The sequence below is a fragment of the Alligator mississippiensis genome, chromosome 8, assembly GCF_030867095.1.
Source record: "Alligator mississippiensis isolate rAllMis1 chromosome 8, rAllMis1, whole genome shotgun sequence".
Lineage (NCBI taxonomy): Eukaryota > Metazoa > Chordata > Crocodylia > Alligatoridae > Alligator > Alligator mississippiensis.
In genome coordinates this window covers 80,232,528-80,245,977 of record NC_081831.1, presented here as the reverse complement: position 1 = coordinate 80,245,977, position 13,450 = coordinate 80,232,528, and the positions used below count along the sequence as shown (strand labels likewise).

Here is a 13,450-nt window from a genome sequence, read left to right as displayed (position 1 = left end):
CCGGCTGGTGGGTGAACAGCTGGATGAGCTATGGGGGCGGGATCCCAATGGTCACCGAAAAGCTGATCCAGCCACTCCAGTAAAGATCTCAGTGACTCTTGCCTTAAATCAACCGCTTCCACCTGCCCTTGCCAAGCCTGTGCCCACGTCCCTTGAATCGAGGGCAGCCCCTAATGTCCAGTGGGTGAGGGGTTTGTCCTGGCTCCAAGGGCCATGGGCAAGGGGCTCAGTGAGGGTGGGCAGCCTGGGGTGGGTTAAGGGCCAGGGGGCTGGGCTGGCTATGGGGGCAGCACCTCCCTTGCTACCTAAAAGACCCATAAGAGAGGCTGCCCCATGTGCCAGCCCCTGGACAGGAAGAAGGGGTCCATGTGTGGCAGGGCATGGCAGCCCTGGAGGCAATGCAACCAGGATGTGCTGAAGTGAATATAATTTAAATGACTCCTATGTGTAATTTGTGTCACTGTGTTTCCTTTGTCCTCCCTCCTAAGTTTCTTCATGTTATTTGTATCTTGCAATAATTTTACCTTTACAAAAATATTTTTGGTGGGTCTGGATCCTCTTGTAATGACAGTGTTTAGCGCAATGGGTTTTTGAGTCCGATTTGGGATTTTAAGCCTGACTAATATAAATAATGCAGTGTAATAGTAATCAAAATGTACCATCCTGGAATAAAAGTTTAGCACTCTATTATGTTTGTTACAAACACGTATGTAAAGCAGGTGAATAATTTAGATTCTTACTGGGTTTTTCAAGCAGCAGGGTTTGAAAGTCACATAAATATCACCTGAAGACTTTTCCCTACTGAAACAGAGCTCCTTCTGGAGTGAAACAAAGCAGCTGTTCAATATTTCACAATAGCAATACACAGCAATTCAGGACAGGAAGTGACGTATTTTGTCCAGCTGAAGCAATGGGGCAACATTAAATAGGAAGAAAATAATGACTCGCCTTGGAACTTTGCCAAGATGACAGTGTTAACATGCACCCTTTCACAAGAACGTCTTCCTGCACATCTTAGTAACTAATATTGAACCAGTAGTTCGAATCTGACAAACACAAACTATTTCATTTTGCAGCTTATCATTTTTAAAAATACAAATTTAATTTGTTTCTGAATCCCTGCAAATGAAGGCAGTCTATTAAACTGTATACTGATAAAACCAGTAATATGTGTATTTTCTTTTGAGAGATTTGAAGCAGCCAATGCAGTGTAATACTTCAGTTTGCTTGGAAATATCAGCTACAGAATTGTTGTTAAACATCCATGCTGGAAGGCTTGTTCAGAAAGCTGGGGCCTTTACACTGCGTACTTATAAAATGTAGCATTTTTTTTGGTTTGAAAACCTGTCTCAGCAGAAGTAGGCGTAAACATGCCTTAGAAATGTTCCAGTTAATAATGAACAGGGTGATGAAATTAGAAAGCCATAATTTAAGATGAATAGATTTAGAAACACTTAATCAGTCAAGACCCAGCTCATTTATAGAGAAAAAAAAAGTGACAAAGGTCAGAATAGAACAGATTTTCTTTCTTTCCCTAAGCCATTCTTCTAGGTTAAGGCTTCTGATTCCCCACTCCTCCTCACATACCTGATGACAGGTAGTTTCACTGACCACTTGTGCTAACCATGATTTTTTCTTAAATTGCTCTCCTCCCTGCTCCACCCAGATGTGACTTGTTCTGCATTATTCTGTGCATCCTCCCTGCACGGAGTCCACTGGATTGTAAGAATTACCCTATGAGATGAAGCCAGTCATCTGTCTGATCTTGATATCCTATCTCTGACTCTGGGCAGTACCTGCTACTTTGGGGAAGAGTGTAAAATCTTGCCTAATGGACAATTATGCAACAGCATGTCTATAGGAAAGATGATTTCTAACTCCAAGCAATTGGGCCCCAAGTCTCAGAGGTGCTTAGGGTGCTAAAGTCTGTGGTTTAGACACCATTGATAGCCTCCAGTGTAGATATTATCTATTTGATGTCTAAATATTATCTATCTCCCTTCAGGCTTAATTTTTCTGCCATTGGGCCTGCACAAAGCCACTAAATGTGGGTGCAACATACTGCTAATTCCAGAAGTGAGATTTCAAAATAGCCATTCCCTGCCTGTTTCACTAGCAGGGCTCGATCCCTTGTGTGTTCAGAGCATGTGTAAGCCATGGGGGTGCATGCAGGCAGGCACGCGTGCATATGTTTCATCCCATAATAGCCTAGTTACTAGTAGTTGGATGCCTTTCCTGGAATGTAGTAGACCCAGGTTCATATCCTTGCTCTGATACAGGATCAAGAAAGCTCAACATCTGTGTCCCAACAGAGCACCTTAACCATTAATTTATCGACTATCTTGGAATGGATTTGTTTCAGCGTCTCCTGTTGGACCTGTTCCACTTTGTATAACTAATTAAATCTTTTTGGAGCTCTGCTAATAAATAATTATGTGAAGTGGAACAACTGAAACCCAGAATAACCAGTAGCCTGGTGGTTAGGGCACTCCTCTGGGATGTGGGAGACGTGTTGAAATCCTTGCTCTGGGTAGGTAGAACAGGGATTTAAAGACAGGTCCCAGCTGAGAGCTGTAAGGACTGGGTATGCTGGAGGGGGTGTTCTCTCCCCTGATAAGGAGAAGGTGCTTAACCTCAGGAAAGGGTTCACAGCTCGGGATCCCAAGGGGAAGGAGACATTTGCCTTTTGTCCAAGAAGTCCTCCTCCTACCTCTGCATTTCAGCCCTGGCCCGGTTTAGGTGCCTAACCCTCCCTGTAGACTGTATGCAGAGCCTAACTTGAGGTGGCTGTTACGGTGCAGAAGGGCTACATGCAAAAAGGACCTTGGATGCTGCAAGGCCTAACACAGGTCCCTGGAGTCAAGTGTGGAGCCTTGTGTCAGGTGCGTGGCCTAGCTGCATGGGGAAGGCTGGTACCTCAGAATGGGATCTGGAAACCCCTTGAGCAAACAAAACACTGCCAAAGTCAGCAGCTCGGCCTGCAGCAGCCCAGCACTAGCTGCTAGGAAATGCTGCTGATGGGTATGTCTTAGACCCTGCCTGTCTCCACACCTCGCATACCTGACTCAGGACTGCACAGAGACATCTGATCCATTCAAGATCCACAGCTTTGAACTCTCTCCTGAAGGGTATCTCAGCCCTTTCCTTAAAAAAAAATAAGCAAGGGTGACCTTTTTCTTCTAAAACATAGCCCAGATCATCTTTGTTGCAAATTAATTGACTTCTTGTCCTTCCCTAGTGGCCATGAAAAAAATGAATCATACACTATAAATGCATGTCCTCCCTTAGTCTTTTCCTTTCTAGACTAAGCAAACCCAATTCCTTCTGCTTCCTCCTGGGTCATGTTTACTAAACCTCTTATCATTCTTGTTTCTCTTCTCTGGAGTCTCTCCCTCACTCATTCGTTTCCATCTTTCTTCATGTATGATGCCCAAACCTGTCCTCTGTTGGGTAGTAGAATAATCTACTGTCTAGGTGTCCAGACAGTGGAATAAGCTCCCTCCAGAGGTGGTGCAGTCACCTACCCTGGGGATCTTCAAGAGGAGACTAGACAGTCACCTTGCTGGGGTCACCCAACCCCAAATTATCTTATCTGCTTGGTGCGGGGGGCTGGACCTGATGATCTTCCAAGGTCCTTTCTGGCCTTACAATCTATGAATCACTTTTGTCTTAATATTCCTGTCAGTGTTGCCCAGAATGAGTTTTGTCTTTTTTTGCAATGAGTTTTGTCTTTTTTTGCAATAACACAATATTGTTGACTCACTTAATTTGTGGTCTGCTATTTCCCCTGCAATTTTTTCTGCCTAGCAAGATATTCCTCATTTTTTATTTGAGTCCTCATTCCTAAGGGGAGCCATTTTTGCTTTGCTGAAATTCATTTCACACTGTCTCTCCAGGTTAACATCTTTTAAAATGTTGGTCCTATCCTCCAAAGCACTTGCAACCCATAAATATACATGGCAACAGGGAACAGAACTTGGGTTTCTCCTACACGGGTAAGTGCTCTAGCTGTTAGGTTACAAAGTCATATTCTCAGATTTGAAAGGTACAGCCATCTTCACTTCATGCCCATTGTCCTTTCGAGATTTGTATTCTTGACTTGTAGGTACAGGAAACCAGAGCAATGGGCCAGTTAATTACTCTTGTGCACACATGTGGACATAGGTCCAATGAAATGTGAATTCTCCTTTGGACAGGAGAGCATCTCCATCAGAAGAGGAATATCCCCACCTGAGAACAATCTCTGACCAGGGGATTTGGACACTGCAGGGAGGCAAATACAGGGAAGCTAGGATTTTAGATTCTATCAGAAGATAGAAAAAGGCGAATTAGCTGTTCCAGATTTGTCATTTAGCATGCACTGTTCCATTTGCCCGAATTTATATGCACAAAGACAAAAACCTTCCTGCTTCAAGACAGTTGCTAGGGCTCTTATTCAAACCTACCCATGTGCTGGATGCCTTACAAAGATTGACAGAACCCACTCCAGCAATCTTATAATTTAGTATGCTAACAGGAAAAAGAATTAGTAGATGGTAAACTCTTCAGGGTAGGCACAAGGTAACAATGGGACAAAACTGGTCAGTCTATGCTCAGCAGCCACAAGACCCTATCTGCCTACCCATTATTGAGTTTTCTGTAAGCATTATGTTTCAAGAGAGCATTAAGAGGGGATTTGAAGAATGGCAGAGTGGCTTTATGGATTTTTGCAGGGTGCTAGTTCCTCACATGAAAAGGGGTAGCAACGGAGAAAGTAGGAAGGTGTTTTGTTTTTTCTAAATGACAACTACCCTCTTAAAATTGGCATCGTTTACAGAACAGAGGCAGGGCTGCTGTCTCATTATCTAGACAAGGGTATTGAGTCAGATAAGGATAGACCTTGTGTTTGATGCAGGGAAGAGGGGAAACCAGGGGAGGGATGTAGAAAAGGGCTGAACAACATATGGTTGAAGCAACAATCCAGAAAGACATTTTGAATGGTGTAAGAAAGACAGGATGACCCTGGCAGGGGTCCTGTTTTATGGGGGTCAACCTGGCGATTGTCCAGTCACTGGACCTATGCAGTGCAGCAGCAGATCGGGTTATGCCCTGGCAGCTGCAGAGAGGAGTGGGTAGTGGAAAGTATACGGAGTCTGGGTCATAGGTGTGTAAGGAACTTGGGGCTCGGGAAAGGATGAGGATGATAAGTGGAACAGCAAGATGGAGAAAGGGAAGTTGAAAGAATATCATGCAAGTGAGAGAGGGATCACAGATGAGTGGAGGGTGAAAGAAAAAATGGGGCAGAAGAAAGCAGAGAATAGGGGCTCTCCAGAGGAGAGGGTTAAGTGCTGGGCCTATCTTGTAGGCAGTTGATATTATACTCAATCCTGGCCCTGTGATTTTTTGTTGATCCCTAGGTGTTGGATCCAGTTCTGAGGCTTCATTCTGCAGCCAGGAAGCGCTCATCAATGTCTTCTGCTGTACGAAATACCAACTCCTTGACATACGAAAGGTGAGTGGGGTCTGCAAACAGAAAGCTCCTCCATGACTCCCACTGTTCATGTTTTTGGTTGCTGCAGTGAGTCGGCATCTGTTTGATATACTTTGAAATTATGGAGATTCACTGCAGCTGCTCTGTGAGAAACCTTCCACTGTGATTATCTCTTCTATCATTCTACTTCTGTAGTAAAGATTTTACTTCAGTATTTATCAGCTATGGCAAAAAGCCATGTATGTGAGAGGATATCAGATCCTTCAGCGTCTAGGTGTGGAGTGGGTGGCATTATGGATTCACTGACAGGTCCACCACGCAATGAAAGGCCTCATGTGATAATCAGTAACCTGCCTATCATTGTGACAGGTTTATAGTTGCATAGTTGAGGTGTTTGATGGTAAATATGCATTATGAGAGGGTCTCCTTCACCTTCAAGAAGCCATTGAGTCTTGTGAAACTTTACCAAGAGAAGGAACACAACCAGCTGGGGCTATTACTCGAGAGAAATAGCAACCTGACAGCGGTAGGTGGGAAAAGAAGGGAATTGTTGAGGGCCGAGATTTAAATATAAAGCTCTGTTAGAGAAATAATATAGGGCTCTTAATATATTGTTAATGGCATTTACAACCATTCACCAGAGAGGTTTCCTTGCTACAAACCATAGAAGGTGTGTATTTGAAATATGGCCATCAATCCGGGGAGTCAGCATTTTCTTTGCAATCCTCTTTCTTTTCTGTAGCGCAACGTGCCAGATACTCTCTCCGTTTCAAATACACTTTCTTTTTCTTCTGAGCTATCTGTCAAACCTTACGTATCTCTCTGCTTGTATTTGAAGGCACATGGCACACTCTCTTGTTTTGGGTGTCTGTGAAAAATGATTGGCGCTATTTCAGTATATTGTTAGTGGATACTGATAGTGTTCATAAAAGATTCTCATTTTAGAGCACCATTAAAAACCCCAAACAATAAATTGTAAGGTTTATAATTTTAACATTCTGCCTTATAAAAAAAATCTCCCAAGACGCATCAGTTCTCGTTTCCTTCATTCACCCATCGTAACATTCTTAACTTTTATGCTGCAGCATTTGTTTCTCCATCAGTAACGATTTACAGCTCTCCTTCATCTTTGTCATTTGTGAGTTAAACCCCCATTCTGACTTTTGGTCTCTGTTTGTTGGTTGTGGCAATGACACAGACCTGGGATCCAAGCACTGTACTGCACTGTACTTGGCAACCTATTGCCCATGGGCCAGAAGAGATTTTTCTTTGGCCCACTAAGCTGCAACATCAGGGGAAGCCACAGTGGTGGGCAAGTTGCAAGCAGTGGCCCACTTTCAGACCCAGGTGGGTTAATTTGGCTCCCCTTTGCTATAAGGTTGCTGACCTCTGCTGTAAAGGAAATATTTATGCTAGCATAAACCATGACAGTTTTTGAACATGGGGGTTTACTGAGCTGGACAGTAGTGCTTCCTGCAATGTGCATAAACTCCTTTGGGAGATTATCTCAGAGCAGAGACCTCTCTAGTGTCCTGCCCTGGAGATAATGCAAGCTCTCTTCTTCCAGGAGAGCATCCAGGATAAACTTCCCCCTTGTGCACAGAGCTGGGACAAGAATTAGGCATCCCTTAAGCCCCTTTGAAGTCTGTGTATTGCATGAATTTTGCCCCTTGAAGCACAGGGGTATTATGCCTTCCACAGACATGGTGGTTCCCTTCCTGGCACTCGCCTGATGCTGTTACCGCAGCCTGGTGTGAATGAGTGCCAGGCAGGGAGGTGTGATCTGGGATGCCTGTGAAATGCCAGCCATAATGGGTCCTTAGATACCAGAGTGATAAGCATCTTTTAAAAAACAGACAGGAGAGTATTTAGTACTGTAGAGGCAGCCATCATCTCCAAGACATGTACAGCCTATTTCTGCATAGTCTGTAGGAGCCTGCTGAGACTCTCCATTGTCTCGCTCATCACAAAGCTGCAAACTCAGCATGAGCTCTGTTCCTTTCATAGATAGGCGCATGCATCTTTTATAAATAAGCAGTTATGGTTGTTTCAATAAACCTCTAATAATGTCTTTATTTCATTTTCCTTCCAAACATGTTTACCTCAGCCATGACATGATATTTATAGTGTCATCTCAAATCCAAGTGGCTATTCTGTCAGATTTATAGCTATTATAAAATATGATGCTATCTGCATACAAATAGATGTTAAGAACCTTACAGACATTTCCCCTATCATTGCTGCATGAAGGAAGCAATAAAAAATTAACATTTACCATTGGGAAACACCTGCAGAGATTAAATTGGAACTAGATTATCTGATTATCAGTTAGATGTTATAGAAGCAAACTCTTTACAGATTAACATACAATATGTTGTTATCAAAATCTTATTAAAGATTTCACTTAAATTAATATAGTCCACCTGCTGCCAGGCTTCTGCTGGCCTTTCTCATGTGGATCTCCTTATGGGACTTTTCCAGATTGGTGTAACCATCAGTTAGGGAGTTCTTCTACTTAACTCTACTGCCATAGGATTTTAAGGGGTTGGAACTTAATTTGCCCACAGAAACTTATCAGCAACTCTCCCTGCCCTTTCACATGAGATCAGGACCAGTTTGTCTTCAGAGGGCATGTCTACACTTGCACATTTACTGCGCAGTAACCAAAAATTACTGTGGAGTATGGGCACACATTTACATGTGCATGCCTGTACTGCACAGTAACTATGGTGACTTACGCCAGTTTGGGCATAAATTTGATACCTGCATCATGCACATATCAAATTTACACCCAATTAGTTACTGTGCAGTAACACACGTGTAGACGCCTTACTGTGCAGTAACACTGTGTGTGTGGACTGACTAAAGTTAGTCCCAAGTCAGTCCACACACAGCATTAATGTGCTTTAATGGCTGCACATGTAGATGCCGGCCTAAAAAACACTTACTGCACAGTAAGTAAATGCATGTGTAGACACACCCAGTATATAATAAACTTTACCTGGTTTCCAATGTACTGTATTCCTTCTACAAGTCTTTTTCATAGGACAGGGCAGTGGGGCTCCAAGGAGCAGAAGAGCTGCATCATGGGAGTACTGCACTAAGAGAAAGAGGTGCTTATAGAGTACTTCAAGTGGTTTAGATCACCTGGGCCCAAATTCAGAAGTGACATGTAAGTAAGGTGATGCTGTATGTTGTCCAGTCTGAAGACCTTCATCGTCCCAGAAGAAACAGATGTCTTGTCTGTTTTTCCCATGGTTGAATGACCCTTCCAGTACAGCAGCATAGACTGCTTCTCCAGATGAATTTTACAGTAGAGTTTTTATAATTATCTCTATTTGGGAGCTGGTAATGGACCTATCCTCTAATGTCAGTTGGAATTTTAAATACCTAAGAAACTCAGAACCATGCCCAATATTTGTAATTGCTGCTTGGACAAATCAGCACTTCACTTGTAGAGCCTCTTAGTATTTCTTACGTTGCTTCCTGGACCTACTCGTTGCAAAGTACCAATGGGAATTTATTTTTTTTAACTCTTCATGTTTCAAACCCAGCATTTGCTCTGCACTCCAGAATGTAAGATTTCTATACTATGTAAATTACTAAGTAACTTGCTGTGTAAGTACTGGATGTGACTATACATCTAACTATAACCTGCAAGTACCATAAAAGATTTATTTAGTAATTCTCTTCTGCTGCCACTAGAGGTAGGACAGTGCACCAGACTGGATGCAGAAGGAAAGTGTTCTCCTAGGAGCTCTGCTGATAATGATTTTTAAATCCTTCAAATGGTGTTTTTCAACCAACTCTAGAGGCCTGATTTTGCTAGTCTTACTCAAGTTACTCAAGTTAAGTAGTATTTATATGTCTCTGAATTCAATGCAGCCACTTATGGAATGAAATACTATTCAGTGTCATTATGAAACCTGGTCTCATTCTGATCTAGAATAAAATAACATTTCAAAATTGTTTGTTGAAGAGAATTCCACAAAAAAGTTTGAATTGGTGGAAATATTTTGACACAATAAATTAAGTCTATTTTGATATTGACTTCTTTTTATTTCATAATATACCATCCAAATTTAAAAGAACATTGACATGGAAAGTTGTTTTGAAAGAAAAAAATAAGTTTCAAAGATGTCAAAATAGAGTTTTTGACATTTTCAGGATTTTTAAAAATTATGAGTTATGTTGATTTTTGACAGAGCTGGGCTTTCAGATGGAAAACTTTCCTCTGACAGTTTTTTAACCAGCTGTACTTAGACATGGTTCCTCTCCGAATTTCTTTGGGCTAGTGCTATTCTAATGTAGACACCACACAGGCTGGTGCACTAATTCCTCCAAACAGTTCAGGCAAAATCCCAAATCACAAATGTTGATCCAAAACTATTTGGTTGTGTATTCCTCCTGCACTATTGGAATCCTACAGGCTCTTGTCACACTGACAGAAATCTTTGTAATGGGGCAGGGGTGCAGAAATCAGGCAGAGCCTGATCTCACTTAGCCTGGTGCAGATCTGAAGTTGAAGCCATTGGAGTCAGTGATGTGAGAAGAGAATCCAGCCCCCAGAATCTATTGAGAAAGCAAGTGTGGACTTCCTCCTTGGCCTCTGCCGTATATACACATACTAAGAGAGGTTCCAGTTTACTGTCACTTCCCCATGATGCACACTGAATCTAAAGTAGTAAAAATGATTGCATAGATACTTAAGGTTCAGCTCACTGCATCTGCTAAGTTTCATATATCAGTTGCCAGGCTGTTGTCTCCCAAAATTCAAGAAAATGGGTGGCAATCGCACATGCTTTGTCCCCCGTTATTATCATTTTCAAATGATGCACTTGAGTGTCAAGCTGACCTTTCTGGTTTTCACATCTAAGGGAACAGCTACATTAAAAGGATGAATGAGCAACAACAAAAGAGGAAGGTTGGGGTCATATAATCAGAAAACTGGAACCACTTACAATTATGAGACTTCATGTGTTTCGGTACAGGGGCAGCATGCCGGGGGTTAGAGCGCACAGTTGCCAGTCAGGAAGTCTAGGTTCTAATCTCAGTTCTGTTATATATCCCCTGTGTGACCTTGAATAAAATGCTTAGGGTCTGATTTTCCAGAGAGCCTCAACAACTGCAGCAGCCACTAAATTAAATGGTGCAGCAATAATCATCATTCGCACTGTTCATTTGAGAATCTCAAAAAGTTCTAAAATGACAAGTGAGCATAATTATATTACCCCTGTTTCACTGATGGAGAAAGCAAGCCACAGAGAAGTTACAAATTGGATTTTTCAGAGCTCCTGAGTGCTCCTTAGCTTCTAGTGATTTTACTTTTGAAGTTCTTTATCAATAAAATGGACATAATAATGAAATACCTCTACAGTTTGTAGAGAGACTTAGATGAATACTAATATAAGTAGAAATTATTACATTCTTGTAGCCCAACAGACGCAGTTAATTGTGTGTTGCAAGACTAATATGTAAGCTTGCACAAAAAAAAGACAAGGGCCACTGAGTCTACTTTTCCTGGTCCTTTTTTTCTGCTTTATTTTGTTTTTTTGTGCAAAACACGCAAGGCCCTATTGCACAGCCTTTGTTCAGGACAAGTTCCAATTGAAATTTCCAGTTAATTTATAGGAATTTGTCGTGCATCAGGACTGCAGAATTGGGCCTGCTGCCTCTCCTGCCTTCAGCAGGTGTTTGGATTCCTTGATGCCCAGTTCATCTCTATGAGAAGCAAAATTGTTTCCAGGTTTCTCTTTGGTTCGGGTTGTGTTCTGATTTCCCATATCGTAGCCTCTGGTGTCTTGATTGTTTGACAGAAAAGACTATCATTATTTGATGCCATGGATTTTTCTTGCAGCCATCTTAATACTGAGGATAGTAGAATAATTTTACAGGAATGATGAGAAAGGCAAGCATTTTTTAGGTGCTAGCTTTTATTGGACCAGCTGAACTGTATAGTTGAGAGGGATCTAGACAAGCTTTGGGATTTCATGCACCCTTCCTCAGGAACCAGGCACTCTTACTCCAGAAAAGGTGTCCACAGATTAAATTATTCTGGAATAGCTACTTTTTAAATTTTAAATACAGACCTTGTTAGTTTGAACTAATTTACAAGAGCCAACAGGGTCTTGGAGTATATACACACAAAATACAACTAAAAGGCATGAGAGATTTAAGAGAGATTAAGAGCTAGACCAGGAATTCGCCAGGCAACTGGCTGAGGCTGCACGCTCTTGGTGCATAGTTGTTACAAGAGACTTTAACTACCCAGACATCTCATGGGAAGAGCACTCAGCCAAATCCGATCGGTTGCAAAGCTTCCTCACATGTGTGGACAAGCTCTTCCTGACTCAAGAAGTCTATGGGCTGGCGAGAGGTAAAGCATTGCTGGACCTGGTACTGGCCAAAGGGGATGATCTAGGCAGTGACCTAAGAATCGATGGGAAGCTGGGTGATAGTGACCACAAGCTGATCACCTTTACTATCCATCACAAAGCTGGCAAGTCACTCAGCAATGCAGAAGTCCTCGACTTTAGGAAAGCTGACTTTGTCAACTCAGGAGGCTCATTGTCAAGGCCCTAAGTGACCATGACTCGACAGGAAGAAGAGTCCAAGAGGAGTGGTTGCTCCTCAAGAGAGCGATCTTGACAGCACAAGGTTGTCCATCCCATCTCGGAGGAAGGGTAGCAAAAGGGCGCAGCAACCCCCTTGGCTCAGCAGGGAGCCTGAGGACCTCCTTCACCTAAAAAGAGAGACTTATAAAGGATGGAAGGCTGGAATTATCACTAAGGAGGAGTGTTCAGCACTGGTCCGTGCCTGCAACGAGTGGATCAGGAAAGCCAAGGCTGCAACCAAACTCTATCTGGCTTCACATATCAAGGATAATAAAAGTCCTTTTTTCAGATATGTAGGGAGTTGGAAAAAAAGCAAGGGTAACATTGGACCCCTGCTGAACCAAATGGGACAGCTGATAACCGACACCCAGGAAAAAGCCAACCTACTTAATGGGTACTTCATGTTGCTCTTTCATTAGCCCAAAGGGACCGCCCTTCCTCGCATGACATGGGACGGCCAGGGTGAGGGCATATTTATACCCAGCATCGGTGTAGACCTTGTAAAGGAATACCTTGAGAGGCTGGACATCTTTAAGTCAGCTGGTCCTGACAGATTACACCCTAGAGTACTCAAGGAGCTGGCAGGTGTCATAGCCCAACCATTGGCAAAAATATTCGAAAACTCGTGATGCTTAGGCGAAGTACCCAAAGACTGGAAGAAGGCCGATGTGGTACCCATCCTCAAGAAAGGGCAGAAAGTAGATCCTGGGAATTACAGGCCGACCCTCCTTGATAAGCTGGCTGATGGCAACATCCTGAGAGACAGCCAGCACAGGCTTGTCACGGGTAGGTCTTGCCTGACCAATCTCATCTCCTTCTGTGACCAGGTGACATATCACCTGGACAAGGGAGAAGAGATTGACATCGTATATCTGGACTTTAAAAAAGCCTTTGATCTGGTGTCCCATGATCTCCTCATGGAAAAATTAGCCAACTGTGGCCTCGGCTACACCACAGTCTGATGGCTGGGGAATTGGCTCCAAGGCCGGACCCAGAGAGTAGTGGTCGATGGATGCGAATCATTATGGTGCTCCAAGACCAGTGGTGTCCCCCAAGGCTCTGTCCTTGGACCGGTTCTCTTTAACATCTTTATCAACGATGTGTACATTGGTGTCAGAAGCGCACTGGCCGAGTTTGTCGATGACACTAAACTTTGGGGCGTAGCATCCGCACAGCTGGTAATCCAGGCTGACTTGGATAAGCTTAGTAAGTGGGCTACCAAACCAATGGCCACTAAAATTCCTCATATTTAACGGAGAGGCTTCCACTACATCTTTTTGTTGTACAGCAAATCCATCCCCCTAGTGGACTGATTTTGCTGTGAAAAATTTGTTTTTTGGAGAAATTGCGTTGAGTTTGTTGTGCT

At 42.9% G+C, this 13,450-nt stretch overlaps 1 long non-coding RNA gene across 1 annotated transcript in view; it reads left to right on the top strand.

Moving 5' to 3' along the window:
- The first annotated feature begins 266 nt into the window (after positions 1 to 266).
- The window catches only part of LOC109284446 (uncharacterized), a 36,108-nt gene continuing 22,924 nt past the window's right edge, over positions 267 to 13,450 (top strand). The window contains exon 1 of the long non-coding RNA XR_009464026.1: positions 267 to 5,491. This is a non-coding gene — a long non-coding RNA (uncharacterized LOC109284446). The remainder of the gene's footprint in view (positions 5,492 to 13,450) is intronic.